The sequence below is a fragment of the Amia ocellicauda genome, chromosome 1 (assembly GCF_036373705.1).
Source record: "Amia ocellicauda isolate fAmiCal2 chromosome 1, fAmiCal2.hap1, whole genome shotgun sequence".
Taxonomy (NCBI): domain Eukaryota; kingdom Metazoa; phylum Chordata; class Actinopteri; order Amiiformes; family Amiidae; genus Amia; species Amia ocellicauda.
Genome location: NC_089850.1, coordinates 6,800,996 through 6,818,168, shown reverse-complemented (window position 1 = coordinate 6,818,168; position 17,173 = coordinate 6,800,996). Strand labels below are relative to the sequence as shown.

Sequence of the window (17,173 nt, the reverse complement as noted above, 5' to 3'; positions counted from 1 at the left end):
TCAAAAAATTAACTGGCAAACTATTTAAACTGTTGCATGACGAAATGCAATTTCCTTGCTATTGAACTGTTCAGATTGTGTTTTTTTTCCAACAAATATAGATCATATATTTTTGATTTAACCAAATAAAAACAATAATAACATTCCTTTTTTAATGCTGACTTATTCTAGAATGGCTTCTAGAACATAATTTCCAAATCAGAAAAGTTGATTTGATATATTGCAAACATGCTTTGCCACTGTAAGTTTTGATGTGGACCCCTGGAGGCACATTTTAGGTTTGTATTTAATTGAATATTTTCAAATTCCCCAAATAAACCTATTTGTATTTATATTTTAAATCATGGGAATGGTTCAAATGCATTTGAAATACTATTCACATACATGTAAAACAAGTACAAAATTTTCATTTAGATTCATTTGTGGTAGTGAAGACAATTTGTGATACCGAAACCAAAAAAAATATCTAATGCACTTAAAAGTGAATGTAAAATGATAAAATGCATGTGACATGCCCTCGTCTGGTAATAAATTGGAAGGGCATTCTCCTCAATCTCAGTCCCTAAGGTTGGCACTGGAGGGGAAGGGCCGTTGTCTTGGTATGTCAAACACTTCACCTCGTCGAGTGCGCAGAGCTGGGGCCGTCTGATCAGACTCCTCATCTTCCCTGGATCCTCGAGCGGCTCGCTAACCCTCGGTCCGGCTGTCCATCCCTGTGGCACAAGGGAGACACGCGGTCAACCTCTATGCCATGACACGGTCACATGGGAAATGCAGTTTGAACTTTAAATCCATCCTCTGTTGGGAAGGAACAATAAACCACAAGTTGATCACCAGGCAGAGGAGTAAAGAACACCTTGTGTAGAGAGATGTTATTTCTTTGTCAACTTTTATGTACCTGGGAGCCCCATGATTAATGACAATACCCATAGAGCAGCACTTCTATCTCAGATAGAGAGAAACACACTCGACACCCTGGTACATTCAGATGCACAATTCTCTCTGCATTTCACTGCATGGGCAGCATGTGTGCAGACTTTGCACATGAAGAGGTTGTTGTTCTCCACAATCTCGGGTGTCTGTCAGCAGAGCTCAGATTGGAAACCCTGTGTGCTGGGAGGATCGCATGTTTCTGTCCTCATTCTCTCGGAACAGAACAAAACAGAACAGAAGTGAGGAATTCTGCCTGTTCTGAAAATGATTTCTGTGGTTGAAAAGTTATAATTTTGATCACACCAGCTCTGATGCACATATCTGAACCTCCAATCTTCTTCATCTTCACACTTTATTCACACTACATTGTTTCCTTAAAGTAAGCACACAACGAAGTAAGCACACAATAAAAAACAAACACACACACACTCATTCACTGAGACGCCCACACACTCGCTCAGACACGTCATTGACTGTAAAAACCGCTGAGGCGCTGTAGATGGAAGCCACAGGCAGGCACTGTCGATCACTTCCTGTCACATGGCCAGAGGAGCCGAGAGAGCGAGAGAGAGATGAGAGCGCGGATATCGACTCTGTGCTCCTTAAAAGGAACGAGGAGGGAGACCCAGCGACCAGGAAACACCAGCCGAGCTCTTGGCTTCCTGACACGGCATCTTTACATAGCAAACTGGCTCCATCTTAATGAGTTATTATACATATATAAATAATGGTGAAAGGTGTGTGTATGCTGTCTGCTTTCTCCTGCTGTTTTAGTATCCCTGGTATCCCACCCCGTCATATTAAAATGAGCACCCTTGACAAAGAGCTAATCCATGTACAAGACAACACAGAAAGCAGCAGCCAAAAACCATAGCAGCCCAGGGCCACGCACACTGCACAAAGACTGGAGTACACTAAGTGAGTGCACTGAGTGCAGGCATTCAACACACACAATACACAGTCTGATGGACGAGGAAGAAAAGTCCTCAGTAATTAGAAAGTCAACTGTGGTTTGGATTCGCTCCCATCTCGAGTAAACATACAGCGAGACACCTGACTGCTCTGTCCATGCATGCACACACAACAGGCAGCTCAGAGATCATGGAGAAGAACTTGATACTGGTATGGCCTCTGTGTGTTACCCAGAGCAAGCACTTCACGTCCTTGGGCTCCTTCCTTTAAAGCAGATTTACAACTGAGGTCCCGTTGACAGTAGCTTTGCAGCAGTACTTAAACTGTACTTATTTATCAGGGATATATTTTAGAGTTTGTTGAAAAGTGATTCAGCCTGGAGAAAACTCCCGCTGATATCCATATAATCACACAAATATGAATTTGAGTTTAACTGAGTACATGTTTGGCAGCCAATCCATGGACATCAACAGAGTGCCATTCAAATACCTACAGCCCTCCATCTTGCTAATGTGATTATCTGTGCAATGGTCTTGACATTGTGTAACATTGTGCCCCGGCAGAGATCAGCCGGAATTCAAGAGTGCGTGAGTTTACAAGGGTATAAAAAAGAAATAGGCTTCATGTTAAGTAATGACACAGATTATATATTTTTATAACAGAGAGAGTTCAAAAGGCTTTTTTTTCCCTCCAAATATGTTTTTCCAAACCGATTGGCTACCTCTATTTATTGTTCAATCAGCTCTTTTCAATTCTTAGCAAATCAAACAAAGTAAGAATCGATTGGTTAAAAACAATAATTTGATTTGTTCTTCACACCACTGCCCTCACTTCCGTGCAGATCCGAACACTTAGAAAACACACCTTTCCCCCCTGGTTTAAATGTGTCTGTATGGTCTTATGAGTCACCTTGAAAACATGAAACACTTGTGATTGTTCTCGAAGTCTGCCACAACTCAGATGGAGAGGACCGTATCTGCGTCGCAATAGAAAGCAGCCCTGTGAATGTGGTCTGTGCATATCTTACAGTAAATCTTTTTATAGTTAGGTTTAGTTACTATCGACACTTACTTCTGCTGTTCCTATTAATCTTTGACATGTGTAATTACTGTTGTTAATCTGTGTGTTCAGACACAGAGTCTCTGTCTGTGGTGCTCACAAATGTTGGGATGAGGCTGGGAGAAGGGAGAGATACACAGCAGGTGTCTATAGATGCAGGTGAAATAGATGTTGGGATAAGGCTGGGAGACGGGAGGTCCGTTTCAGATCAAGACAGAAAACAGGAGACACTTCTTCACACAGAGACTAGTCACAATCTGAACAAACTCCCCAGCGATGTGGCTGAAGAGACAATTTGGGAAAATTCAAAATCAGACTGGATAGGATCCTTGGATCACTTAGTTATTCATGGACACCAAATGAGCACGATGGGGTGAATGGCCTCCTGTCGATTGGACACTTTCTTATGTTCTTATGTGTCTTCAGTCAGCCAAGGCCAGGGAGAGAGGGGGCTGCAACCACATGGTTTGGTATATCAATGTCAATATAAGAACTGATAAATAATTGGATATTGCTTTTTAAGAATATATTTAATTCAGTGATATTTATAATAACAAGTTCTGCTGCCCGAAACCCTGAACTGCAAAAACTGTTATTTGTGACACATTTTCAAAGGTGAAAAGAAACAACTCTCAGTGAGCAGAATCTAAAGATTATCATCTTTTTAAAGGCTCTTTTAATATTTTAAATCTGTGGTGGGGAAGACACCTGCTGTGAAATGTATCAACACAATTATCACACTTTCAATAGTTTTCCTTTTTTTAATTTTTTTTTTTCTTTACGTGAAATGACAATAATTAAAGTAGTTCAAGTAGCTGAGTCCACTTCACATCTCCTCTGGAGTTATTTTTCTCTTTTATTTTTACAAATCAGCCTGCTTTCTATGAAGGGATGAGAAAAACCGAATACACTTGTCAAGTCCGACCACAGATCCCAGGTCAGGGTGAGCAGAGCGAACACATATTTAAAGATCAAATGCCAGTAATGTGGTCAGAGATGTAAACCCTTCCTCAGGAGCTTGGTAGGCCCGTTGTCTTTTGTATTGTAATGGGCTGGGATATTAACAGCTTGTGCACAGTTTAGTTGATCTATCCAGGAGTTGTTTGGAAGCCTGTCAGGTCCAGGAGATCTACCAGACCCCACGGGGAGAACTGTAATGAGTAACTGGGATGAAAGCAGGACCTCATGTCTATATCAATTCAGACTACACTATACATATGACCTACAAGTATACTTGCCATGATGTTCGTACCATGTGATGGTTTTACACCTAAGCAGCGTCTACAACCAGTAGGTGGAAAGAGTACTGAAAAATCCTACGTAGAAGTAGAAGTACTGTTACTCTGATAAAGTAGCTCATTTAAAAAGTACTTGTAGTACAAGTTACATAGTTACTTTTAACAAAGCCTTGTCACATGATCTCCAAGCAAACACTATCACAATATATATATACACTCACCTAAAGGATTATTAGGAACACCTGTTCAATTTCTCATTAATGCAATTCTCTAACCAACCAATCACATGGCAGTTGCTTCAATGCATTTAGGGGTGTGGTCCTGGTCAAGACAATCTCCTGAACTCCAAACTCAATGTCTGAATGGGAAAGAAAGGTGATTTAAGCAATTTTGAGCGTGGCATGGTTGTTGGTGCCAGACGGGCCGGTCTGAGTATTTCACAATCTGCTCAGTTACTGGGATATTCACGCACAACCATTTCTAGGGTTTACAAAGAATGGTGTGAAAAGGGAAAAACATCCAGTATGCGGCAGTCCTGTGGGCGAAAATGCCTTGTTGATGCTAGAGGTCAGAGGAGAATGGGCCGACTGATTCAAGCTGATAGAAGAGCAACTTTGACTGAAATAACCACTCGTTACAACCGAGGTATGCAGCAAAGCATTTGTGAAGCCACAACACGTACAACCTTGAGGCGGATGGGCTACAACAGCAGAAGACCCCACCGGGTACCACTCATCTCCACTACAAATAGGAAAAAGAGGCTACAATTTGCACAAGCTCACCAAAATTGGACAGTTGAAGACTGGAAAAATGTTGCCTGGTCTGATGAGTCTCGATTTCTGTTGAGACATTCAGATGGTAGAGTCAGAATTTGGCGTAAACAGAATGAGAACATGGATCCATCATGCCTTGTTACCACTGTGCAGGCTGGTGGTGGTGGTGTAATGGTGTGGGGCATGTTTTCTTGGCACACTTTAGGCCCCTTAGTGCCAATTGGGCATCGTTTAAATGCCACGGCCTACCTGAGCATTGTTTCTGACCATGTCCATCCCTTTATGACCACCATGTACCCATCCTCTGATGGCTACTTCCAGCAGGATAATGCACCATGTCACAAAGGTCGAATCATTTCAAATTGGTTTCTTGAACATGACAATGAGTTCACTGTACTAAACTGGCCCCCACAGTCACCACATCTCAACCCAATAGAGCATCTTTGGGATGTGGTGGAACGGGAGCTTCGTGCCCTGGATGTGCATCCCACAAATCTCCATCAACTGCAAGATGCTATCCTATCAATATGGGCCAACATTTCTAAAGAATGCTTTCAGCACCTTGTTGAATCAATGCCACGTAGAATGAAGGCAGTTCTGAAGGCGAAAGGGGGTTAAACACAGTATTAGTATGGTGTTCCTAATAATCCTTTAGGTGAGTGTATATATATATATATTCTGTCATCTACATTTATGTACACTGCAAGTTCAACCTTATCTGAAAAAATAAACTGTGTAAATTGGCAACTATGTAAAAAATGAGATATCTTGAAACAATTGTAAATAACCCTTAATAAATTGTCTGCATAGAAATATTAATAATAAAGAATATTAATATGCAATTAACAGCAAATTAAAACAAGCCCAAAATATACCAATTAGCGGCAAAGCTAAATCATAGGTGACTGCATGGTTGGACAAGCCCAATTTATAAGCGGAACTGGCAACCCTGTGCATGACTGGCTTCAAATGTTTAATTTACTGACCAACCGTAACACAATTTGATTGGCCTGTTGAGTGATGTGGGGGAATGCTTTCCATTTGAATGTATTGCTCCTTCATTTATTGGTCTTTTTGTCTGTCATCCACATTTTTTTATTATTTTTTCCATGACAGACTCTGTAATGAATGCCTTTTTAAAAGTAGCGAAGTACAAAACTTAACTCAAAACATACTTTAGTAAAAGTAAAATTACCACATTTGAAAAAGACTCAAAGAAGTACACGTACATGGAAAAGCTACTCAATTACAGGAACGAGAGTAGTCCTGTCTACAACCTCCGCCATCTGCCTCATACTGGGTCGCTGATCACACATCACAGTCTAGTCAGAGCGGGCACTGGAGATGTTGAGGTAAAATATGGATACCTACAAAACCCCACTAGCTTTCAGCCTACTGTGCGTATTGCGAAGATGTGGGCACTGTACAAACACAGAGAGAGAGGAACAAAAGGGGAGACAAATGTAGCCATAATGAATGAGCTGGGTTAAGGTTGAGGTCACTGAGATAATGAAGCCAGACAAAGAGCCCAGTCTGGCCTGACAATGGGAGCCGTCACACAGCGCTCTGACTCAGGCCTGCGAGGGGCAGCGCTCAGTGCGGATCGACCAGAGGAACTGATGAGCTGGCGTTTCAATCTGCCCCACCAGCCTGAGCGACGCAGTGTGAGCCTCCGAGCTACGCTACAAAAAGAAACGCTGCGATGGCATCACCACCATTTTTACAGTACATACTGGATCTTTACTGTCTGTGGAAACATTTGCTATTACATAGTTTTGCTATAAATTAAAAGACGAAAGTAATAAAATAATGTCCATTGATCGATCTAAACAAAAACTGAAACAAAACAAAGATTTTGTGACCCCACCTTGGGTATGCTTGCTGTCTTCTAAACTTTAAAAATGAACTGATAGCTAAACAATCAATTAATTTGTGCTATGCTAGATTTATTAAACGTCTCTCAGTTCTGGACACTATTAGCTAAATTACTCCCATAAATTAAAGGGTGATTTTCTAGAATACCTGTAATGCAATCCAGGTAGCAGGTGTGAAAAAGCCTTGCACTGATTGAATGACCACATCATCCAGGGATCTCAGACTCAACTCCTGGGGGAGCCTCACTGTCTTATGGATATTGTTCCAACTGGAGTCCTTCATTTATTATAAAGAACCTATTTATTTGATAAATTATACATTAGATTGTTTTACTGCTGATGATTTGAATTATGTTTCTGATTTAAGGGACACCAAATAAGAACAAATAAGTAACGGGCAACTTTGGTGGAACAACAGCCAGAAGACACTACAGCCCTCAACGAATCGAGGTCACTTACATAATCTCACCCAAACAAACACTTCGGAGGTGCAAGCTAATGGAACAGGGTCCCAATCAACAAAGGAACAAGGGAATCCGCAAACCCATTCTGCACTCCAAAGTGAAATCAAATAATTTTATTGAAGCAAAAAACGCACAGAAGCACACCAACGTCTCAGCCCAAATCAGGGTGTAGTGAATCAGAGACCATGCAACAAATATACCTAATGACAAAATCATTAAAGAAGCTTACGATAGTTAATGGAAGGAATCAGTTAAAAGGAAACTGTCTAGTAGACATGACTATTGCAGTATACACTCACCTAAAGGATTATTAGGAACACCTGTTCAATTTCTCATTAATGCAATTATCTAACCAACCAATCACATGGCAGTTGCTTCAATGCATTTAGGGGTGTGGTCCTGGTCAAGACAATCTCCTGAACTCCAAACTGAATGTCTGAATGGGAAAGAAAGGTGATTAAAGCAATTTTGAGCGTGGCATGGTTGTTGGTGCCAGACGGGCCGGTCTGAGTATTTCACAATCTGCTCAGTTACTGGGATTTTCATGCACACCCATTTCTAGGGTTTACAAAGAATGGTGTGAAAAGGGAAAAACATCCAGTATGCGGCAGTCCTGTGGGCGAAAATGCCTTGTTGATGCTAGAGGTCAGAGGAGAATGGGCCGACTGATTCAAGCTGATAGAAGAGCAACTTTGACTGAAATAACCACTTGTTACAACCGAGGTATGCAGCAAAGCATTTGTGAAGCCACAACACGTACAACCTTGAGGCAGATGGGATACAACAGAAGAAGACCCCACCGGGTACCACTCATCTCCACTACAAATAGGAAAAAGAGGCTACAATTTGCACAAGCTCACCAAAATTGGACAGTTGAAGACTGGAAAAATGTTGCCTGGTCTGATGAGTCTCGATTTCTGTTGAGACATTCAGATGGTAGAGTCAGAATTTGGCGTAAACAGAATGAGAACATGGATCCATCATGCCTTGTTACCACTGTGCAGGCTGGTGGTGGTGGTGTAATGGTGTGGGGGATGTTTTCTTGGCACACTTTAGGCCCCTTAGTGCCAATTGGGCATCGTTTAAATGCCACGGCCTACCTGAGCATTGTTTCTGACCATGTCCATCCCTTTATGACCACCATGTACCCATCCTCTGATGGCTACTTCCAGCAGGATAATGCACCATGTCACAAAGGTCGAATCATTTCAAATTGGTTTCTTGAACATGACAATGAGTTCTCTGTACTAAACTGGCCCCCACAGTCACCAGATCTCAACCCAATAGAGCATCTTTGGGATGTGGTGGAACGGGAGCTTCGTGCCCTGGATGTGCATCCCACAAATCTCCATCAACTGCAAGATGCTATCCTATCAATATGTGCCAACATTTCTAAAGAATGCTTTCAGCACCTTGTTGAATCAATGCCACGTAGAATTAAGGCAGTTCTGAAGGCGAAAGGGGGTCAAACACAGTATTAGTATGGTGTTCCTAATAATCCTTTAGGTGAGTGTACAATAACATAATGTTACATAAATTGTACTTAATATTTTGATCAATTTAAGCCACAATAAAAGATGATATTAAAGGAGTACTTCAACATTCTTAATTGGCTCAGTTATTGAATATTTAGATACACCGGGAATGCCAAATATAATTGAAGAACTTAGACAAATGTTAATTAGATGATATGATAATAGCTCGACCTCAATGACTAATTGATTCAACGAGAAACAAACGCACCTCACAGCAACACCCTGCAACCACAATCAATCCCGAGACAATGCCCAACAATGCCACAACCACCAATATCATTCACAGGCAATTATAGCAGCATATACACCGTCTCCAAACCAACTGCTGCAATCAACTACAGCTACTACAGCGCGATGCCCCCCCCCAACTGCATCCATGTACCTATCTTGTACACCTGCACACCACAGCCAGTCACACACTCAAACACATAGCTAAGACGCAGTTTCAAAAGAACATAACTCAACGTTTTTTGCTAATACATTGAAGATTTATCTATCTAAAATTGATCTTAGATCAAGATCAATATTCATCCCATTGGGATGCTCAGAGAATAACAGGCACAAGTTCTGAGGTTATGAATCCAAAATACTTATTTTTTAAAAAGAAGAGCATCCAAGTCACCACCCCTGCTAGATCATTTGACCTGTTCAATACCACAATATCTGAGGGATGAAATCGAATGCTGTGCATTAGTACAGTGAGCAGCTGCAGGATAGGTTTCAGTTTTACATCTGATAGTGCTGCGATGTTCAGAAAGCCTAGTTTTTAGAGCATGTTTAGTTTTTCCAGCATCAGATTTCCCAAACGGACATTGGATCAGATACAGAACTCCTTGTGTTCATTTGAATCATTTTGCCAGACCATGGATATTTAAAGGAATAACATTTTACTTAACTGTTACACTGAGCACAAGCTCTATGTGTAGCTCCATCAGGTCTAGGTGCTAGCAATGCTTGTGCAGAAGGAGGGTGTCAATCAGTTTTAACCAAATGCTCTCAGAGGTTCTGTCCGTGTTCAAAGACAGCAAGCGAGGGATCCACGAATAGCACAATCCAAGCTGTCCCAATTTCCATTTGGGATTACCATTTCTACTGGGACTGGGACAGTGAAGATGAAGCACACTTTCCTTGATGGACTGGTATTATTTGAGTGCTAGTTTATCCTTCTGTTTCATTATCAACTCTGTAAAACTACTGCTTTCTTTTTGTGAGCTTTGGAAGAAATGCATCAGTGTGAAATATTACAAGTAGAGTTAATATGCTTCCCCTGTTGGATGCATGAGCCCGGCCAACACTGTTCCTGTCAGAACATCTATAAATAGAGCCAGTGAAAATGGAGGAGATTTTCTCTTGCCTTTTGCTGCAAAACAACATGGTGATAAGAAAATTTGGTTCCTGTAAAAACTTTGTATTACACAAGTGGGGAAAGCAGCTGATTTACACTGCAAGCACTGAAATGAAATGGTGACATTTGGAAAACTCGGTGACTTTACAAAGGCCATAACCTTGCAACATGTATGACACAACACAGACCACACATACAGTATGCAAGTCTTCATCAGGGCACAGGCTGAGTAAAAAGGTATTAATCAACATATCTGGGTCCTACTCTTCTCATTTTGAACTCGGTTTTGTGCGAAATAATGGTTACAGTCAGGGTTGAGTCTCGGAGAATTACACTATCTCGGTGCTCAATCTAGATCAGTAGATGGACTGAGCGTTTGTGGTATCACGGCAAAGCCACTGAAAGGCTGAGATGTAGTGCAGGGTTATGAAAGTTCGAATGAGCTCTTCCGGTAAATGAAGCATAAAAGATGAAGAGTGTGACCTGGGACTTTAAACACATATTGTTCATCTCAGCCTAAAACAATTTCGAAACTCCTCTGAGCTGCTCAGAGAATAACAGGCACAAGCAAGGAGACCTACTTATAGGAGGCAAATAATCGCCCCTCGTTGTCAAAGGACACTAAGATAAAACCTGACTTTAAATTCTGCTCTCGTGCAAATACCTGCTGTTCAGGGACCATGACTATCAGAAACGACGAGGTACCATTCGAACACACAGGGCTGATATAAACCCCACAGGCTTATGCAAAATAAAGTCCCCTACTTATCAGGTTACCTGCTGCTTTCAATATCCTGAATTAATTAAAAAAACGCATGCTGCAGTTGTTTTTAAATAAGGAAGGAAACATTGTGAAAATCAGGCTTCTCGATGATATCACTGTAGACGGTGGGTCTTTTTTGCTGTGACCAAGACACGTCTCTTACACTCGAGCAGAGGCACGTATTTCAAACACAAGATGGCATCGATGTTTAAAATAGTTTCAGTTCAGTAATTTAAAAACAAATTAATTCAAAACAACAGTTTTAGATTTAAAAAAGACAGAAAATGCAAAAAAGGAACAAAAAAAATTGATAGCGGGCCCAAAATGTGCCAGAAGTGACAATTCTGAGGGAGAATCTAATGCCCATTTTCCATGGGCATATCTTGACCTGACCAGGAACCAGGCTGGCCCAGCTCGGCTCGTTACCCACTGGCAATCTTGTCAAGCTGACCCTGAACCAGGCCGTGAAGTATCAGCCCTGCTCCTTCCCAAGTGCTGCCCGGGCCGAGCCAGGCTGGGGGAGGAGTTAACTGGACTAGTCAGCCTACCTGATTACTAGGTTTAAATACATTACAAATACTTAATACATTAATAAAATACATTACAAATACCTAACTAACTACTGCAGCTATTTATATACTGTTAAAACAATTGTAGCACTGATCTACACAAAGAGTTTAAATTAAATAACGTGTTTCAGGTCGTTTCAAGCGATTCTTCATCTGTAAATTATGTCTTTAATCTACAACACTTAGTAACTTTTTTAAACTCCTTCTCTCTCCTCTCTCAATAGATACGTTAATTTATAACAGTTCAAGCTGATTTTTTAATTATAAATTAAACCATGGTATCAAGGATTAATCCAGACATTTGCATGTTGCAACACAGCTCTTGCAAATGGGTGAGCTTGTGACGTCATTGACCTCAGCTCAGGAAGTGCAGTGGAAACACACCTGACCCGCACCAGGCCAGCTCGGCTGCTTCAGGGTCAGGCCGGACGTGCTGGTGAAGAAGGGGCATGCTATGAATCCAAAGAGCATCAGTCAGAGGCCAGGAACTTTGGCAGATTGAGATTCAAATCCCAATAAATAAGTGAGTTTATGATTATTATTATTTGTATTATCGATAATTTACCAAATCAATTTTCTGATTAACAGAACATTTCTATTAGTATTTAACTCATTTACATGTTCGTGTTCAGGTTTATGAAACCTATCCCCATTAATTAAATGTATTTATGACCCTGTGTAGCACACATTTCTTTCGGCACGAAATGCTGGGGGACCGAGCTCTGGTGCACAGTAAGGAATACCTGTACTGAAGACTGATGATCACCAGTCATTGGCTGGCACCATTGACAAATACCGCTTCATTGAAGTCCATTCTGTTGTTCCCCTACAGTTGTCTCACTGGGGTGTTTTTAGCACAGTAACAGCCCCTGCCAGGTCAGATCAGGACTCAATTAGTTTACCTGGTTTTCTCACCAGAATCAACCAAGTGCAACATGAACTCACTGCTGGGGAAAACCTGGTGGGTTGTCATTACTCTTGTGGTCTTCAACAAAAAGTACTGTAAATCATAAATGATTTAAAAAGCAGAGCACGGTTAAGACTCTGTCTTAATCCACATGGTGGATTTCTTACAAAACAACACCACACACCTACTTGTGGTCGATATCGAAAGCCACAAACGCTCCAAGATATGCTCCTTCAATACCTGACCTGTATCTGCAGACTTCTCTAGATTTCCACTGTAAGAACATCAGTGTTACTCAAAACAGCTCGATCAAGCCAAGGCAACGGCTTAGATAACCGGGCCGAACACTGGCCAAACAGCGCAAATAATACACTTTTAAAACAGCCTATTGGTTTTGCTGCAAGGTCTACGGGGGATTTCAGTTTAACTGTCACTAACATTAACCACAGATTAAAATAAAAGACACAGAAACCGTGAATCGTTATACAGATTCAGTGTTGCATGTAAAGATGCTGTTTTATCACAGGGCTGGAGAAATTAATGCTTTTTTAATGCTCCTCAGAAAGGAGGACAAGATTCTCAATTTTCCTGATCTTAGGATTTGGACACTTGGGGATGTCTCTTTGCTTAATACAAATTTCCAAAACTAAAAGAAATTAGTTTTTGAGCATTTTGAATTTGTATTAAAAATGTCCCTCTAGAAATTGGAATTTCAACCTTCTCTAAAGCTACGGTGAAATGAACTGATCTCATACAGGACACAAAAAGGAAAACAATATGTAAAAAACCCTAGTTTTTTTAAAAGACAGACAGATGTGTCTCCCCTACTTTGTTTAATGTTTGATATGATAAACAGTAAAGATCCAATGGAAACCTTTCACCCTGAATACTCTGACAGGAATAAGAAATACTGTAAGAGAAACTGGATTCGAATGACTGGGAAGGAGTGTGTAGAGGGTTGAAATAATTTGCATTATTGCAATTTGGAATCCTGTATTTGTTTTACAAAATTAATAAAGAATAATATAACAAAAAACAGTGGGGATTTCTATATTTCTTTCTTTCTGTTTAAATTGATTTAAAAGGTGAAGCACTAGTCCTCTGATGCACACATCTTGTCAAAGCATCCTCTGCTCCTCATCCCACAGGTGCAGAATTCCTGCAGTCCGTCTTTCACACCTATCGGGTGATCCGATGCTGAGTTATTAGCTGACACCCTGAACCGGCAGGCGCCTGACAAACCACAGGAGTCGTTTGTGTGCAGAGAATCAAATGTGTTTCCCCAGCAGGCTGCCCCCCCACCATCTCCTTGCTGTGCTCAGGCAATTGTGTGTTGGCGCCCTGGGAACTGTCAACCAAAGCCAGCAATGGCATCAGCTGGACTGGGCACCAACTCACACTGCCTATAGGACACACTTCACACTCCCTCTGAGTAATTGTATTGGATGCCCCACTCAGGAGCCACAGGTATTCCAGTATTATTGAGCCAATTCACACATATATTTATACACACACACGTACACATACAGACAGAGCACTTTCTGGGATAGCAGCGTGTGGGTGGGTCCCAAACCCAAGGAAAGAAGTGGAAAACTAAAAGAGAGAAAATAACCAGTCCTCTGTAAACACAAAGCAGACAGCTTCCTGAAACTGGACAAAGGCTTCCAGTTATTAAAGTTAAAATTATTCTGTGATTATTATAAATGGGGTTTTGGTAGTATGTCTAAAAAGAATGAAACATATCCTGAAAATAGCGAAACACATAATATCCTAACAAAAAAAGGTAGTGAAACACTGTATTTGGAGCAGTGAAACTTGCATCTTAACGTGGTTCCTAGTTTGGCTTGAGGTCTTTCCACCTCTTTCTCAGTCTCTGTCTTCTCACGGCAGTGACGGACAGAGGCCGCGATGGATGGAGAGACAGAAAGAGAGAGGGAGAGACTATGAAAGTAAGTGGTCAACTTGGAGGGAACATCTTCACTACACAGAGAGCTGGCACTGTGTCAGCACTCTTAGCTTTTGCATTGGGCTTCCTGAAAGGCACAACCTTGTGCGGGAGGGCAGCCCATTCCTGCAACATCATCTGTGTGAAGCAGCCGCAGAAGATGGGTTCACGGAGACTCTTCCTCCATTGGATATGTCAAGGATAGACCTGACCGGCTCAGCAAGGTGGATGTAAAGTGATGAACAAATCAGCTCGTTTCAAAGTGATAGGACGGTCCAATTTCCCATCACGCCAGTATGCAAGAATGTTAGTTACAGTAATTAATTAATTATCAACTGTGATTAACCTCCTGCACCAGCTGCTCTTACTCATACGCCCGACATGCAGCGCTGGCTTGACATGCCATGAACAGCGTCGGTGGCAACAGAAACCTGTGGTACGCGAACATCTATATGTCATGAGAACGGCCCGTGAGCTTTGTGACATGCGTGTCTTCAGAGTCACAGATGTGATCCTCAGTACCCAAACTGGTTTATGAACCAGGTTATGGGAGTTCAAATATAAGATCAGACTGCAAAGATGTTTGGCATCTTCTAGAACAGGTCAATGGCCAGCAATGGTAAAGCAGGGTACACAGGGGTGGGCACAGGGGGTGAGGCAGGGTACACAGGGCTGGGCACTGGGGGTAAGGCATGGTACATGCTGGGTGGGGATGCCAATCCTTCGTGGGGCATACATTTTTCATGCAAACCACTGTAAACTGCAGAACAGACCGTTTCAAACATTTGCAGTATCAGAAAGACAAAAGCAGCTGTACTGCCAAAGTGTAAACCACTGCAGCAATGGGTTATTGTTTTCTTTATTGCTCACATTGTACACTTGTTTTTATTTGTGATGTTCAACTGACATGCAGTGAGCAGTGAACGCAGTTGCAGTGCTGGGTGCCCATGTGGTTACTGAGAGTTTCCACTCACTGTACCGACTGCTTTCACTATGACTCCTAGATCACAGCAGGCCTTATGATCTCACACCAGCTCTTGCCTCTAATCGTCACAAGAAGGAAGCCCAGCCACTTTTTTTATTATTAAGTACCAATAATTAATTAGTTTTTTAAATGTACTGCACCTCTATGGCCTATGAACAAAACTTTCAACAAAAGCATGAGAGATTCAGAGCTTTCCTTTCAGCAATTTGTCAGGGACGGCCAATTTAGAGAATTAAGATTTCATTACTACCCTTAAGTAATAAGTCAAGGCTTGTGCTGCTGAAACAATGGTGGGACCGGCCTTCGGATACAACACAAGGCTGGGAAACTGCAGGAGAAACCATCTGATCTAAAGGTGAGCAGTGCTTTAACCAAACAAAACAAGTATTTAAATTCACAGACAAGGACTGCTGAAGACCACAACATGAGCAGACAGGCACACACTGTCTGGACACACAGTCGATTAAAAGGAGAGGATCAATTTAAAAGTCTCAAAGTGCTGATTTCCACGTCTTTCTTTGCACTAGTGAAGTGGTTTTGTGTGTGTGCACACCGAAGGACGAGGGCTAACGAAAACGTCCTGAGCCTTATCGAATATTCACATATATTGCGCAACTGCTAACTCTAGCAATTTCATGTTAAAGTAAATCAGCTTGTGTAAGTGCCTCATCCTTTGAAAGCAATATTTCACACAGGAAGATGGCTTAGTGGTAGCAAGCCAGTATGATTCTTTTGCCTTTCCTTATTTTATCAACTATAGACTTTACAAACAATTTAAGATTGAGTTTTCAGTCTTCACGTTGATCTTAAAGTCTCTATCAGACTGACTGTATTTACTTTACTTATTAAGTGTTTAAAGCAATTAGTAAAAATGTTAGCCAGTCTGCATCATGGGCCACTACACAATGCTTATGCAAACAGCTTTCCCAACAGCTCTCGAGAGGTTTGTATTGTAAAGCACTATGGAGAGGTAATGTACAAACACTGAAGTAGGTGTTGACATGTATGACTGCACCCCAGTGCCGTTTGTCCTGGTCCTGTCTGAGGGAAGGGCTCGCATCTCCCTCAGGCTGAAGAGAGGACTCAGGCGCTCAATGCACTTGATGATGAAGATCTCGGTGTGGGGGCGACAACACTGAAACAGCACGCCTGTCAACAGCCACAGCTCATCAGACGCTTATTAACCGTTAATGCCAAGCGGATTCCCAGGGGATTCTCTTGTGTAATGTTTTTCCACACATGGACACCATATTCAACAGACTCTTCGGCTACAACTTAATTGCTTAATTGCCACAACCGAGTGCCGCTGTTGCACAAACACAGCATTAACCTTTGTGTCTGTCCATGCATTGTTGTTATTGTCCACCCTTACCAACTAAGCCACCACAGGGGGCTTCACCTGCACACTAGCACCAAGTCCAAATGTCATTATATATAAATTAGTCATTTAGAGCAGAGCTATATCAAAAACTGTTGTAAAACCAAAGCACTTGCATATTTTTTTTCGCAACCAAAGCATTTTAAATAATTATACAATTATATATCTATTTGCTTGCATATAACAACAGGCAGTTTAGTGTTAGTTTTAACAATTCTGAATTTTTCATACGGGCAGTAGGGAAGTGTTCGAAAAGGTGTTTGTCTGCCGTCTGCCTCTAAAACACACGCCGCCGCAGTGCATGCATGTACTTGAGCCGGTCGAGCGTTTACACTGCCAGGATCAAATGCTACCGATGCATCTGATCCCAATCTGTACTATCTCCCTGAGCGGAACATTTGATCTGATCTCCGAGTCTTTACACTGCCATTTCTGATCAAATGCTACAGATGCAGAGTCCCGACCAGCATTCTTACATTATGCAATATATCCC

The 17,173-nt window shown here is 41.6% G+C and overlaps 1 protein-coding gene across 2 annotated transcripts in view; it reads right to left on the bottom strand.

Moving 5' to 3' along the window:
- The window catches only part of LOC136754673 (transcriptional-regulating factor 1), an 84,340-nt gene that overhangs the window by 24,331 nt on the left and 42,836 nt on the right, over positions 1-17,173 (bottom strand). For both annotated transcript variants that reach the window (XM_066710745.1, XM_066710837.1), the window contains exon 3: positions 618-713. The gene's annotated coding sequence lies outside the window, so the exon portion shown is untranslated. The remainder of the gene's footprint in view (positions 1-617; positions 714-17,173) is intronic.